The following is a 13,044-nucleotide window of genomic DNA, read 5'->3' on the forward strand; positions in this document are numbered from 1 at the left end:
GTACAGAAACTTTTTAGTTTGGTGTAATCAAAATCTTCTATTTTGTGATCAATAATGATCTCTAGTTCTCCTCTGGTCATAAATTCCTTCCTCCTCCACAAGTCTGAGAGGTAGATTATCCTCTGTTCCTCTAATCTATTTATTATCTCCCTCTTTATGCCTAAATCATGGACCCATTTTGATCTTATCTTGGTATATGGTGTTAAGTGTGGATCCATATCTAATTTCTGCCATACTAATTTCCAGTTTTCCCAACAGTTTTTTCCGAATAATGAATTTTTATTCCTAATGTTGGAATCTTTGGGTTTGTCAAAGATTAGATTGCTATAGATGTACCCTTTTTTGTCCTTTGTATCTAATCTGTTCCACTGATCTACCGGTCTATTTCTTAGCCAATACCAAATGGTTTTGGTGACTGCTGCTATATAATATAGCTTTAGATCAGGTACACTTAGACCACCTTCCTCTGAGTTTTTTTTCATTAGTTCCCTTGCAATTCTTGACCTTTTATTCTTCCATATGAATTTTGTTATTTTTTCTAGGTCATTAAAATAGTTTCTTGGGAGTCTGATTGGTATAGCACTAAATAAATAGATTAGTTTGGGGAGTATTGTCATCTTTATTATATTCGCTCGGCCTATCCAAGAGCACTGAATGTCTTTCCAATTATTTAAATCTGATTTTATTTTTGTGGCAAGTGTTTTGTAATTTTTTTCATATAATTCCTGACTTTTCTTTGGTAGATGGATTCCCAAATATTTTATACTCTCAACATTTGTTTGGAATGGAATTTCTCTTTGTATCTCTTGCTGTTGCATTTTGTTAGTGATATATAAAAATGCCGAGGATTTATGTGGATTTATTTTGTATCCTGCCACTTTGCTGAAATTTTGAATTATTTCTAGTAGCTTTTTAGCAGAGTCTTTGGGGTTCTCTAAGTATACCATCATGTCATCTGCAAAAAGTGATAGTTTAATTTCCTCATTTCCTACTCTAATTCCTTGAATCTCTTTCTCGGCTCTTATTGCCGAGGCTAGCATTTCTAGTACTATATTGAATAGTAATGGTGATAGTGGGCAACCTTGTTTCACTCCTGATCTTACTGGGAAAGGTTGCAGTTTATTTCTATTGCATATTATGCTTACTGACGGTCTTAAATATATACTCCTGATTATTCTAAGGAATAATCCATTTATTCCTATACTCTCAAGAGTTTTTAGTAGGAATGGATGTTGGATTTTGTCAAATGCTTTTTCTGCATCTATTGAGATGATCATATGGTTCTTATTAATTTGATTATTAATATGGTCAATTATATTAATAGTTTTCCTAATATTAAACCAGCCCTGCATTCCTGGAATAAATCCTACTTGATCATAGTGTATTATCTTGGAGATGATTTTCTGAAGTCTTTTTGCTAATATCTTATTTAAGATTTTAGCATCAATATTCATTAAGGAGATTGGTCTATAATTTTCTTTCTCAGTTTTCGATCTACCAGGTTTAGGTATCAGTACCATGTCTGTGTCATAAAAGGAATTTGGTAGGACTCCTTCATCCCCTATTTTTTCAAATAATTTATATAACATTGGGGCTAATTGTTCTTTAAATGTTTGGTAGAATTCACATGTGAATCCATCTGGCCCTGGGGATTTTTTCCTGGGGAGTTGATTAATAGCTTGTTCTATTTCTTTTTCTGAAATGGGACTATTTAAGCAATTTATCTCCTCCTCTGTTAATCTAGGGAGCCTATATTTTTGGAGGAAGTCATCCATTTCACTTAAGTTATCAAATTTATTGGCATAAAGTTGGGCAAAGTAACTCCTTATTATTTCTCTAATTTCCTCTTCATTGGTGGAAAGATCCCCCTTTTCATTTGTAAGACTATCAATTTGATTTTCCTCTTTCTTTTTTTTGATCAAATTTACCAAAGGTTTATCTATTTTATTGGCTTTTTCATAAAACCAACTCTTGGTTTTATTTATTAATTCAATAGTTTTTTTACTTTCAATTTTATTGATTTCTCCTTTTAATTTTTGTATTTCGAGTTTAATTTTGGTTGGGGGAGCTTTCTCTTTCTTATCTCGAGACGGGACAGCTCATCCTCTGGAGGTTTTCAATAAACAACTCATCTGCCTTCTACTGAGTGATCTTTGAATAGTCATTTTGGGTAAGGGTCTTCTACATCCTTCACATCAGCAAGGTTGAATTTTTCAAGAATCTGCTGACTTCTTTGAAATTCCTCTCTTCTGAATTGTGTTGTATCTGTTTTCCCCACCTGCTGTTAATGGTGCTAATTGATGGTCTTTGTTCTCTTGGATATGTATACTGGGACTCAGTTTTGGGGAGAAAAGGTCCTTCTGGGTGGGGTGCTCTCTCTCTCTCTCTCTCTCTCTCTCTCTCTCTCTCTCTCTCTCTCTCTCTCTCTTCTGTCTCTGTCTCTGTCTCTGTCTCTCTCTTCTCTCTCTCTGTCTCTGTCTCTCTCTTCTCTCTCTCTGTCTCTGTCTCTCTGTGTCTCTCTCTCTTTCTCTCTCTCAATATTGAAGTAAATGCTTATTCTTGATAAATTTGGCCTTAGGGATTTATTTCTTAAACAGTTTTGGTGGCAAAAGGCAAAATGGCAAATGGCAAAAAGGTTGACAAAAGGCCAATGTCTCTCAAGGGATGAGATCTAAACACATTTTCTTTTTCCAATTTGTTCCTGCTTTGATCTTTCTTGTGGCTGTTGATCCTCAGATCCATCTAGCCCAGTTATCAGAAGAGATCTGAGAGGTCAGGCTCTACCCTGTGACTACTGTGAGCCAGTAACCTTGGGAGGGTCATAGTGTGGTGGTTTAGTGAACTTGTCCAGATTAATGGGAATCTGTCCAGAACAACCATAATCTGTCAAGATCAACTGGAATCATCTGTTCAGATTGAACAAGAATTTGTCAAGATAAAGCAGAATCAGTTGTGAAGAACTGGAATCCATCAAGTACAACCAAAATTTGTCAAGACCAACTAGAATTCATTAAGAACCAGCAGAAGTTTTCAAGAAGAAGGATGATTCTCAGGGTTGAGGGGCACATGCAAAATTTCTAAGATTGAATAATGCAAGGAATTGGTTCCAAAACCTCCTTCTTGATATGCTAATTATATATGGGTCCAGTCCCACATTTTTTATTTTTACTTAAAATAACCAACTATAGTTTTCTTCAGAATGGAGTTGGTAACTAAGCTCCAAAGGGCTCCTGGATAAATTTCACAAATTTGCATGGGAAAATTATATCTTTATTTTCATTAACCTCTGTTGGAAATCTGGCATTTCTCTCAGTTATTTAGAAGTATTTTTCCAAGAAAGGGTTGTTGGAGGGTTCCTTGTCACAAAGATACTTTAGAAGGATCCTTTGATCATGAAATCTTTTATAGATCCCATTTTTAACAGATGAGAGTAGACAAAGTCAGAAAAGCAATAATACCAATGCCTCCAAAACAAAGCAGCAAATTTAAGACTGAAATTGGAATTCCAATGGAATGGAACAAATTTCTATCTCTTATCTCCCCTTATATAGTCATCTTTGTCAGCTTATTCCCCCATGTTGGCTCTGGTTAAGGCAGACCTTTGAACTTTGGGTCCACTTTGAATTTTGGGTCCCTAACAACACCAAGCACCAAGACTCTGAGAATGAATTCCTTATTATAGTTCCTACTCCAAAGCACCCATTTTAAAGGGAAACAGACTGCTGAAAAATCCAGAATTGGGAAGTAGTCTATATATGAGTCAAGTAGCTCTTCAACATCAGTTTTAAGAAATCAAGTGAACCAGGGGCAGTTATTAGTTGGTGTAGTGGATAGAGCACCAGCCTTGAATTCAGGAGGACCGGAGTTCAAATCTGGTCTCAGACACTTAACACTTCCTAGCTGTGTGACCCTGGGCAAGTCACTTAACCCCAGCCTCAGAGAAAAAAAAAAAAAAAGAAATCAAGTGAACCTTTCGGAGATGAAAACTGTAAGATGATCCCTGTGCTAATCCAATGTGGAACCATCTCCAAGATTTAAATGTCTCTCTACCAGCATTCAGATACTTAAAAGGATGCTGTTACTTTGGTCCGTGTGCTGTGGTTATCTTCTGTCTTTATCCCTTGATTTAATATATTCCTTAAATTACCTAAAAATTCAGGTAAATATAAAAATAAATGGGAGCAGATTTTTTTTTCAATTTACCAACTTGGACTAATGTGAACCAACTACTATCATGTCTGCCATCCAATAAGTAATGGACATCTTTGTGCGATCTATCAAATGGCCAAATATTCAGAATGACCAAATCCTCCAAGATGCTCACCGGTACCTTTTTGAACCAATCCTCAGGATTTGCCCTCCACACATTGATGAGAACCAAATTGTAGCCTGTAAATAGAAATCTGACAAAAACTTTCTGATGATTATAACAGACTATTAGAGAATTTCTGGAATTATCTTTTCCTTCCAGACATGGAGAATGCCTCTGTTATGTACTTTATGTCAATGTACTAAAAAAGATTTCTCAAGGAGGTAGAAAATGCTGTTGTGTGCTGGGAAACTCAACCCTTTAATGTCATCAAAGGAATGTGGGACACTCATATGACCTAATCTCTCCCCTCTCAATACACATCCCAATTCCTGAATTCTTGCTGCCCTGTCTGGAAGTCTTTTTAAGTGACGCCATTGATTGCCACAATATTCCTATGACCTCTCATATGATCCAAACAGTGGATATTGAGGGAAAGATGCTCATTGCTATTTTTTTCTCCTTCAGTTACTATGCGAATGGTCCCCTAAGATTGAACAGATTTCCTCTCTGAGAATCTTGCTTTCAATTTAATGGGAAGGGACCTGCTCTGAAAATTAAATGCAGTCACTATTTTCAGTTCTGAAAAAGTTTATCTGCAATCTCCTCATTCTGATATTCCTGCTGTGTTCTTTGTTTTTCTAATATAATCTTGACTTGTTAGGACATGATACATCTAACTCCTAATTAAAGCCATACAATTAGTTTTTATGGCTCATGTTATTTCTGAGAGGCAATAACAGATTCCCCAATTCAGAGGGAATTCATTGATAGTTAGTGAACTTAAAGTGAGGAAGTCCTGAGTTCAAATCCTACTTTGGATACTAAATGTGTGAGCATCGGCAAGTCACTTAATCTCTCTCGCTTAGTTTCCCCATAATAATCTGCATCTCTGTCAACTGGGGTGTTGGGAAGATCAAATGAGATGGGTAAAATGTTTTGAAGTCTATGTAAGTGTTAGCAGTTTTTAATTAATGACAATCTTTCGAGGAATCCCTTGGAGAGAGTGGTTATTCATTTTAGTATCCTTGAACCCCTTGACTTAATATATACCTTAAATTATCTGATCCAGGTTAATTTAAAAATAAATGGGAGTATATTTTTTTTTCAGTCTACCCACTTGAACCACCTAGCATGGAAATTAGGTAAAATTGTTTGAAATATCATTAAGTTAGTTGTATTTTCCATCACAAAGATTACCTTCAAATAGCATAGCCAACCAGATAGATAATCATTTCAGGAACCTTACAAAAATAATGGCCAGAGTTTCCTGACTCAGTTTCTCCACTGTGACAAATTGCTTCTTAATAGGAAAATTTCTCACCTGTTAGATTATGGGCTAGGCTACAATATTATTTGAATGATGTAAACTTCTGCTACAGTAAGTGACCCAAAAGGTTTATGTGATTCTTACCTGAAATCAGAACTGGGGCAATTTTGTCCCATTATTGCTATAATAGGCCAGTTTAAGATTTTCAAATAAAAATCTGATGGACCACTTTTAATACTGTTCTAACCATGTTCCTCTTCTTTTTCTATCAGCACGACTTTTCCCCTGACCAAGCAGATATATTGACAATATTTTACAAATTTTTTTTTTTTTCAATCACCAGACAGCCTTGAGCCTGCCTTGCTAAGGGTAATGGGATGAAAGACTCTTATTGTTCAAATTTTCTCCACTTGCTTGCTAAAAAATTTTGAGGTGCTGCTAGATGGCGCTACAGTGGATAGAGCACTAGCTCTGTAATCAGGGGAACCTGACTTTAGACACTTGACACTAGTAATTGTGTAACTCTGGGCAATTCACTTAAACCTTGCCTCAATAATTTGTGGTTAAAAATAATTTGTTGTTAAAAAATTAATGTTAACAATAATCTGTTGTTAACAAAAATTTGTTATTAACAAATATTGTTAACAATAATTTGTTAACAAAATTCTTCAAATCACCATTTTTGTGCTCTTTGGTTTAGAGCTACTTGACTTCAGGTCAGGAAGATCTAAGTTTGAAACCTGACATACTTCCTATTTGTGTGGCTCTGGACAAGTCACATTACCTCTTAGGCTAAGTTAACTCATCTGCAAAATGGAGATGCTAATAGAGCACTTTGAAAGCATTATAATTCTCTAAAAAGAAGTTATTGTGATTTTACTATCTTATTACTCTGCAACACTTCCATCTTCTTAAAACCTGAGGCCAGAATTATGGTGGAAAGTAAGCTTTTAAAAATCCACAATAAGGAGAAAAATGTACTTGAACACTCCCATTTATTCACTGTATGGGGGGTATGTATTTGTGTGTTGTTCACATATATTATATGTATCTACATGTATCTACATGTCTAGATGAGGCTGGTGGGGAGGTATAATCAGCTCCAGAGTCTTCTCTGCCCACCTTTCTTCAAGGGAGACTTTAAGTATTAACAGAAAGAAAGGATGACTTTGGGGCCACAAAGCTGATCAGTCTATTTGTGGGGATGTGGGGTACCCAGCTGTAATTATATTTACTTGCCTCCTCCAATATCATTACTTTAGGGCAAGAGTTGGTAAACTTCATATCCCTATTTTGTAGAGCTCTAATAATGGTTTTTATATTTCTAAACAGGGTTTTTCTTTGTATTTATAAAGAATTCTTACCTTAAAGTACAAAAAGAGGAGTGGTCTATAGTTTGCCAACTCTTGCAGAATGGAAATAAATGTTATGTTCAAGTTATATTCTTGATCAGTATCCCTTAATAGAGGAACCTATTTATCCAAGCAGATAGCAAACAGAAATCAAGAATTTATAAGAGTGAGAATATATAAAACAAATACAGGGGGAATGAGCTCTCTGAATGGGAATGAGATATCTCAGTTTAACCATGAAATAGTCCTAGATTTCATCCAACGTAAAGTCCCCTAAAGTCTCTAGTATAGCAAATTGGGGTTGGAGACACGATCAAAGTGTAGGCCCTTCTCCTTGTTGGCTTCTTTCCAGTGTCCCTCTTTCTCTTCAGGGACCTCCCTTCAAAGACAAATTAGGAACCAGGTATCTTCTATCCCTTGAAGCTGAAAGCCAAAAGATCAAAATCTCTCTTCTTTCAAGATCTCTTGAACTCTTGTCCCTCATTGAGTCAATCAAACTCTATCAATGAAAAGATTCTTACACAGATAGTCCCTGGCTAGAAATTTTAAGGATATACATACACACACACACACACACGCACACATATTTATACATACATATGTTTACATATATTCCCTTATATGTTATAATGTATTGTAATATATGTACATAATATATAAAAACATAATTATAACATAATATATAATTATTTATGTATATATAAAATATATAAATAAATCCCAGAGGGGACAACTTATATAGAAATAAAAAAAAAAAACTAGTTCTCAATCTTGAGTAGTAACTCTCACCTTGTAGAGGCAGTAGAATGACTATAAGAATTGGAAATATTGTTTGAAATTTGGAACACTTCTTTATTATCCCTCCAGCATGGAAGTCAACTATTCAAGGGAATTAACTGTGGCTCTCCCTCTCTTGGTTGTATCTCTGGTTTTTCTCTGTAAGCTGCTAAAGATGTTCTTTTGGAAGAGAACAAATATCAGTCTCTGGGGAGAAAACATCCCTTCTAAATTCTGATCTGGGATCTCTCTTCCCTACAATATTGTAGTAAAGGCTTGTTCCTGATAAATCTAGACTTAGGAGTTCATTACCTTAACAAAGTGTCCTCAGAAGTCCAACTTCAAAGTCCATCCTTCTAAAACTGAGGCACAGAAAGGGGTAATGCTTTGTCCCAGGCAAACGGGGGATCATAACTCCAGACTTGGAGCTCATCAGAACTATCTAGGCTAAGCCTTCTATTGTACAGATCTGGAAACTGAGTCATAGAATAGTTTAATGGTTTGCTCAAAGTAAAAGTAATTAAAGTTCTACAGTTAGGAAAGGCCACCTAATCCAACCTCTTAATTTTACATATGGGGAAACTAAATCACAAAAAGAGGTAATATGATTTACTCAAAGTGACAAGTCATGGGAATCTTGGAAACATCTGGATTTCCTTAATTCCATAAGGAAACTGAAGAAAGGATAAATTCAGTGACCTGTTTAAGTTGATATTGGTAATAAGTATCAGAATTTGGGGAAAAAAAATCAAATCCAGATCCAAGATCCTTTCCCTGCTTTCTGACTATAAGCTATTTCTCTATTTGAATCAAAGCTCCAACTGTAATTAAAAAGTTTTGAATGTGGATGAAGAGGCAGAAAACCACCCTTCAAGTATATGTGAATCTCCTAGGCACCTGTGGGAGTGCCAGTTAGAAAAGGCAGGCTGTAGTCTGTTCATAGGGAACAGAGTAATCCCATGCTTCCCCCATCTTCCCCTTCCTTCCCCCAGGCTCAGGTACCTGGATGCTCCTCCTCAGTCTCTGCTTAGGTATCCAGAGAGGTGGATATAAAGCCCCTAGAAGAAAGACATCAATCAACAAGCATGTATTAAGCACCAACTGTGTGTGGGACTGTAAAAGGCACTGGGGATGTAACAGCAAAGGTGATGGTTCTGCTGGGATTTGAAGTCGGGCTTTGATATGTGATTCCCATGATGTCACATGATCTTCAAACTGAAATCTCTTGATTTCAAGTCCAGAATTCCTGATAGAAATATGTATGGATTTAAGTGTTTGTCTGCTAAGTCTAAGAATCTAAAATGTTGCCTCTTCCCTTAGCCCCAGAGGATGATATGAGTAATTTCAGCAGTCATTATTGGAACTGCCACATGTAGCAATTGAAAAGGTTTGCCAGTGTCCATTCTATGAACCTTTATAGGGTCTTCAGTAGCTTCCAAACAACAAACATTTATTAATTTTCTACTATGTACCAGGCCCTGTGCTGAGTGCAAAGGGATGTTTGTCTTCAAGGGCCATCAGTTTCAAAGTGCAAGAAGGGAAGAAATTGGTTTCCCTTTCCAAGCTATGCAAAAAGGAAGAACATGGAAGGGGAAGGAGATAAGTCTATAAGTAAAGCAGGAAACCATATAAATAAGATAAATGGATATGCATGTGTGTATATGTATGTGTGTATGCAATGAATACACGCTATGTAATATAAATATATATATGTTCTATATTATATTATGTAAAATTTATTAAGTATTTATTCCAAACAAGAAATAATACTAAGTGCTGGAGATACAAATACAAGCAAGTAGAATACCTATTGATCTCAAAGGGCTTCCATTCTATTGGGAAAACCCCACATGGAAAAGATGGTAGACAAAAAATTCCTGGGGAATTTCAAAATTATGTGGTAAAATTCAAAGATTCTGTTCTTAGAATCACATTGGACTGATTGGAGACTTTTCATCCTATTTTGTCAGATCGAGGAATTGACCTAAAACTTCTTGGCCCTCCCCAAATTCTACCAGTCTTAATATTCCTCTTTGTTTTCCCATTCCCTTTTATGTGCTGTCCTCCCCATTATTTTTTGAGGGCAGGGACCATTTTATTTGCTTATATTTATAGTATCGTGCCTGAAAATGGTCACATGCTTAATAGATGATCTGTCTACGTACCTTTCATCGATTCATCTTTGCCATTCACTTATACACATCCATCCATCCATTCCTCCTTCTTCCTTTCTTTTCCCTTCCCCTCTTCTTCCTCCCTCTCTCCTCTCTCCATAATCTCTACCATATCTTTCTTAATCTTTCCATAATCTATTAACCTAGCTATCCATCATCTATATACTCACCCATCTATCATCTATCTCTAGCATCCACCCATTCATATCTTTTTCTCTTTCCCTATCTATCCACAATCAATCATCTATTTATCTCTCCTGTCTATCCATCCATCCGCCTACCCATTTTGCTATCTTTTCATAATCTGTCGATCTATCTACATAGCTATCTATCCATCTATCTACTTATCAACTATTTATCTCTACAGTCAACGCATCCATATCTTTCTCAATCTTTCCATAATCTATGGATCTACCTACCTAGCTATCCGTCTATCATCTATCTACCTACCTATCCATCTATCATCTATTTATCCCTGCCATCCATCCATCTCTATGTGTGTGTGTGTGTGTGTATATATATATATATATATATGTAACATATATATATATATGTATCATCTTTCCATAATCTACTGATCCTACCTACCTAGCTATCCATCCATATATACCTGTCCATATATCTATTCATCATCATTTTCTCTCTTTCCCTTTTCCCTCTCCTCCCTTCCTTTCTCCCTCCATCTCTCCTTTCTCTCCCTCTTTCCCTCCTTCCTTCTTTCTCTCCCTCCCTCCCTCCCTATATTCTTCTATCTATGCATATTCTAGGTATCTATTTATCTAAAATCAACAAGTCATCTAAAACTCCAAGGAGATTACATGTCAGAGGCCTAAGCAGGTTCATAAGACATGTCAGCAGAGTTACCATGGGAATAAAGACATTTAAGAGATTTCTGGAAAGAAGCCAGCATTGAAGTCATAGAAATGTAGCCCAGGATTTGAAGAAGCTGGGATGTGTGTGTGTCTTTGTATGTATGATGCATTTAGCCTTGAAAGGAAAAAAAAAACTAGAGCAGGACATGATTACTGAGAGGAAAGAACACAACATTTAGAATCAAAGAGCCGGGGTTCAAAGAATGCTTCTTAATCCCTGCCTGAATTTAGGTGAGTTCCTTCATCTTTATGGATCTCAGTTTCTCTAATTGTAAAAGATAAATTGGATTTCATTTAATGATTTCTTAAGTCTCTGCCAGCCCCACATTTATGTAATGGGGTTCAATGGATAAAATGTTGACCAGTAATTTGGAAGGTTTCACTTCAATACTACTCCAGACTCTTAATAGTTGTGTCACTTTAGGTAAATCATCTGACCTTTATAAACCTTGGTTTCCCCATTTGTAAAAGAGGGATACTCTCACAAGGTTGTGATTAAATATTTGGAAAACATTTTGTGAACCTTAAAGTGCTTTACAAATGCTAGTTAATTCATAATTATTGTATTATTATTATTAATACCCTAAAGCACAGTAAGACCTACAGAACTCTTTCCTTATACTCAAGACAAAGGAGGAAGCATCAGAATCATCAGCTCTGTTTTGCAGATGAATAAACTGAGGCTAAGAAAGGTGAGATGGCCTGTCCCATGATCCTTAGTCAGTAAACAGCAGAGATGAGATTAGAAGCTTTCTAGAGTCCAAGTCCAGCAGGACATCTATGATTGTTTGTCAATGCATTCTATTATTCCACTATTCTTTCTGAAGCTTTTGTTTGGGGTTTTTACCATATACAGCTTTTCCCACATTTTTTTTCTTACAAGTGAAATTTCTTAGTCATACTTGTCCTGACACTGGGTTAGAGCCTGCTTGGGGCACAATACATAAGAGCCCTGAACCAGAAAAGCCTGAGTTCAACTCTAGCCTCAGAGATTTACTAGCTGGGAATCCTTGGCAAGTCACATGACCCCTGTTTGCCTCAGTTTCCTCATTTGAAAAATAGGGAAATATAGGGGAAAACATAGGAAGAAATAAGGAAAAGAGGGATAATAATAAAAGTACTTACCTCTTGGATTTGTGAGGATCAAATGAGATAACACATGTAAAATAGTCAATATATAAACATAAGATATGAAAACACTCACTGTTATAAATGATTGACATAATGATTATTCATCTGTCTCAGTTTCCTTATCTATAGCATAAGGATAATGATAACTACATTAATTAATTCAAAAATTCATTGGGAAGAAGCCATTTTGTAAATCTTAAAATTCTCCCTTAATGAGTTGTTGTTGTTATTTTTGTTTTTATTGAATTTTCAGTTTCATCAGCAGAGAAAGCTTCTGTATCTGTCCCACCATGGAAAGTTTCCCAGAGCACTGAAAGGTAAAGTCAAATAAAGGAGGAAAAGATGGGAAAAGACAGGAGGAGATGGGAGATAGGGGAGAGGAAGGAGAGAGAAGGAGGGAAGGGAAAAAGAGAAGGAAGAGAGAGACACACAAATAGAGACAAAAAGACAGAAAGAGAAGGAAAAAAGGAGAAAGGAAGCAGGAAAAGGAGAAGGGAAGGAGGAGGAGAAGACATGTGAGAAAGAGAGGGAAGAGAAAGAGAGGTGTGGGGGAAGAAAAAGGTAGGAGAAGAGAGAGGAAGGAGAGAGAGTGGGGAGGAAGAGAGAGAATATGGAAAAGTAAGATAAATGGAAGAGACAAAAGGAGAGAAAGAAAAAAGGGAAAAATAGAAAGTGGAGATTGAAAGGAAAGAGGGAAAAAGGAGGGAAGGGAGACAAAAATGGGGAGAAGAAAAAAAGAGTAAAAGAGAAAAAGATGGGGAGAGATAAAGCTGAGGAGGAAAGGGAAAAAGAGAAAGAGAGAAGCAGAATATATATGAGAAAGTTTGCAAGCAGATGAATGTTCTTTTTCCATAGGAACTGCTTCCTGAATGTTTACTTTGCACGTGATACTCTGGCCCTCAAGTTTAGAAGTTTCTCTAACTGGGAATCTAACTGTAAATGTTCTAATCAGTTGAGTAGATTGGTTAAATCCCAGATTCTTGTTACATTCAAGGCTAGACCTTGATAAGTCAGTGTGTGTGTTCCCTTTATATCTGTGCAGTTGTTCTTTTCAAATAGCTTTAAGACCTCCAAGCCAGCTGCTCTGAGCCCTCTTCTCAACAACTGGAAAAAGAAATACTTGATTTTTTAAAGACATTTAGAGACTAGGAAACAAAAA

General features: G+C 36.2%; 1 long non-coding RNA gene across 1 annotated transcript in view; it reads left to right on the top strand.

Moving 5' to 3' along the window:
• Positions 1–12,807, top strand: part of LOC141544873 (uncharacterized) — a 31,038-nt gene extending 18,231 nt beyond the window's left edge. The window contains exons 2-3 of the long non-coding RNA XR_012482829.1: positions 12,139–12,202; positions 12,741–12,807. This is a non-coding gene — a long non-coding RNA (uncharacterized LOC141544873). The remainder of the gene's footprint in view (positions 1–12,138; positions 12,203–12,740) is intronic.
• The last annotated feature ends 237 nt before the right edge of the window (positions 12,808–13,044 follow it).

This window comes from Sminthopsis crassicaudata, chromosome 5 (genome assembly GCF_048593235.1).
Source record: "Sminthopsis crassicaudata isolate SCR6 chromosome 5, ASM4859323v1, whole genome shotgun sequence".
In the NCBI taxonomy this organism is placed as follows: domain Eukaryota; kingdom Metazoa; phylum Chordata; class Mammalia; order Dasyuromorphia; family Dasyuridae; genus Sminthopsis; species Sminthopsis crassicaudata.